Source organism: Halyomorpha halys, unplaced genomic scaffold (assembly GCF_000696795.3).
Source record: "Halyomorpha halys isolate HHAL.00 unplaced genomic scaffold, Hhal_1.1 Scaffold59.1, whole genome shotgun sequence".
NCBI lineage: Eukaryota > Metazoa > Arthropoda > Insecta > Hemiptera > Pentatomidae > Halyomorpha > Halyomorpha halys.
In genome coordinates, this window is record NW_027109400.1 from 399079 (window position 1) to 402343 (window position 3265).

The window sequence follows — 3265 nt, forward strand, 5'->3', positions numbered from 1 at the left end:
ATTTTGGAGACTTTTTTTTTGTAATGGGGTAGAATTGAGCGAGTCCCACGTGAACTACTCTCAGTCTAGTCTAAGAGTTTGTATTTAGTAGTCTATGAGATATATTAAATTATAAAAATTGCTCTGGCTTAAAAATATTGATATGAGTTACCGCAGAAACGTTGAACATGAAATAATCATCTTTAGGAGAACCATCCTATGTTTTATTATTTTTAATTTCATCGTTATTGTTCTTTAACGTTTTCATTAATCAATTTATTATATAGTATTTTTAATATATAATAAAATTTGTCTATCCTTTCCTGTGACTGGTTATTAACTTGACACGTCATGTTTTCCCTATAGGAGCCCTTCTAACATGCAGACCGAGCGGAATGAAATATTACTCTAGAGCGACACTGGGACCGGGAGAAGTGTGACAAGGAAGAGGACGCTGACAAACGACCTGGCTCGTGCTAGGGAGTATTTGACATATTGTAGCGATAATGGCAGACCGAAAGGAACATATGGAAGCCGAATCTGACTCAGGCCTATCTACTCATGAGTAATTCCAGGAGTGAGAGATAAACTGATTCACCCCCTAACGAGGCTATCTCTTCAGTCCCCCGACCCTTGGGGAAAGACTGCGCCTGATTAACCAGTCCGTTTTATCGGTCGACCCCTGGGAGATCGGCAACCCTCCTTCCTCTGGGGTACCGCCCCTCTGTTTCTGTTTCCTGTCTTCCGTTCCTGCATATATAGGGGAAAAAATATCAAATGGTCAAAAGGAACGATAAGGATAAGAGATAGGATTATTTTAACTGAATCGATTCCTAATGATTCATGCTTCCTGCTGAGTCGAATCTTTTGAACGATTCTTCGATTCATTCTTTATAGCTTATTTTTTTCTTTTTGTATTTATGCATATATATACAAAGAAAGAATAAGCTCATGAAGAATTCCAAAAATTCCAAAACCTTATGATTTTTAAGTCAATTTAATTTTTTTTTTATTTACTTATTGATATTTACAACTGTACATAAAATACATCAAGTAAATTTGAAATAATATCATAATGGTATGGTACAAGCTTGTAGAAAAACTACCCATTGGTAACACTCTAAAAACATTTACAATATAAGGTCTCGAGGCCATGTTCTTTTCAGACGCCTCGGAGGATTGTCCGGAATAAAAGAGGAAGTAAGGTTAGAAACTAATGGGTTTGAGTGGCTAGGGAGTTTATAATGGAAGGATTGATATCTGGTTCGGGCTCGGTTACATAGGGAACATTAAGGTTTTTATGGATGATTTTATTTGTGACAAAGTAAGGAACATTGAGGATTTTACGAAGGATTTTAGATTGTGAGGATTGGATACGAGAGGAATTCAAAGGTCTTGTTATTGTCATATAGATCAGTCTTTTGTAATGAATTGGTAGTTTAGACCGCTTGTCCAGTAAGTGCTGTAATAGCCGAAATCGACGTGCAGTTTCCTGTCTTTTCAGTCTTGTGTGAGGATTCCAAGTTTGTCCAGCTGTAGTCCAAGGTAGCGGATCTGTTCTGCAGGGGTGAGAGGGACATTATTAAAGTATACTGTAGGGCATTCTGCAGGTTTACGAGGAAGGGTAAATGTGATTTGATGGGATTTAAAAATAAAATCTAAATTGACTATTGCACAAACTAATGTGTAAAATATATTTGAAGTGAAACATACATATTTCGACCGAAACCGGATGAGTTAACAGGAAAGTTTAGAAGGCAACACAACGCCAAATTGAGGGAACTAAAACCGGTAAATATAATTCAGTAACGGATCCCTAAAATGTAAATTGTTAACTTTTAAATGTTAAGGTTGACTTTTCTTTTCTGGTGGTCTCACGGAATAAAAACTTGACTCTCCAACTCTGGTTAGAATAGATTGATTACCTTAAGGGTAATCTTCGAAGCCTTCCCCAACTGCTGGTATGTCAGGATTGATTAAGTAGGGATAAAAAAAATGAAACATGTATTATTAAATGGATTTAAAGTATTTTAAAAGGGATGTGATACGTTTTGATAATTTTACAATTAATTTGTACATTGGATTTTCTGTAGATTATTATAATTCTGTGTATTTTCTCACTTCTTCGGAACTGAAACTCACTAAAATTTAAAACCCTTTTAGGAGCTTTAAGCTCTCTATTGTCTGGAATGAGTTCGGAGTGGTTTTGATGCCTTCTTGAACTTATTAGTGTTTCTGAACTGCTTACACAAAGCTAAGCTATGAGGTAAAGATAATATATGTTCTCTTTTCCAGTAAACTTCTGACATATATTTATGGGTTAGATAAAAATGGAAACCGTACAACTACCACTTTTTTTGGGAGGGGGGGCCGGAGAGAGGAAAAGGAAAGAAAATTGAAGGTAAGATTACAATTTAAGGTATTCCCCTCAGACAGACTATAAGCTCCATATAGCCCGGTTGCCTTCCCTTACCAAACACTATCTCTTCATTTGCCTACCCCCTATCCCCAAGTAGGTTCCAGCTACACTTTTTCTCTTATACACCTTGTTGGCATCCCTTGTTTATCTATTTGTATCTTATCTTCTTTGCCTAAGGTTTGGGGTTGACATGAGCCACTCGCTAAATCGTTATAAGAATTTCTGTAGTACAGCTTCTTCAATGCTGATTTTATTATAATACTAACTTCCCATGAAAAACAATATAACTCAAAATATTTTAGCAGGATATCGTTCGCAATAAGAAAAATCATAATAATTAATCATAATATTAATCATAATAAAAATCATAATTTTAGTTTTGACTGCCGTCAAAATAGCCCTGAAGAAGCCCTGCAACGTGGGGCGAAACGTTGGCTCATTAAATTAGTATATTTTTACTATTTGAGTTTTTCTTGACCGCACCCGGACCATATTCCTTTCATCTTCACACACGGTCAATCAATAATCTTCCAAAAATCATAATATTTTTATGGACATCTTATTAATGTGAAATAATAATTTGGAAGCATAATTTCTGAAAATAATAGTTTATACTTTTTTATCCATTTATATCAAGTATAGACCAGAGGTTTCCAACTGGCAGAGTTGGGCAAAAAGGAGTAATTACAATTACTTTCCATTTACTGAAATTTGGAATTGCATCGAAATTTGGTGTACAATTACATGTACACATGTAATTGTTTTTGTAATTTTTTGCTGAGCTACAATAATTGTAATTGTGGTGCCATAATAGATTCATTTTTATTTTATTAATTTATTTCGTTATATTGAGTCTTTCCCTTCAAT

The 3265-nt window shown here is 34.9% G+C and overlaps 1 protein-coding gene across 1 annotated transcript in view; it reads left to right on the forward strand.

Annotated features, from left to right (window-relative positions):
- Nucleotides 1-3265, forward strand: part of LOC136795808 (irregular chiasm C-roughest protein-like) — a gene marked incomplete in the record, with an annotated part of 398212 nt that overhangs the window by 197959 nt on the left and 196988 nt on the right.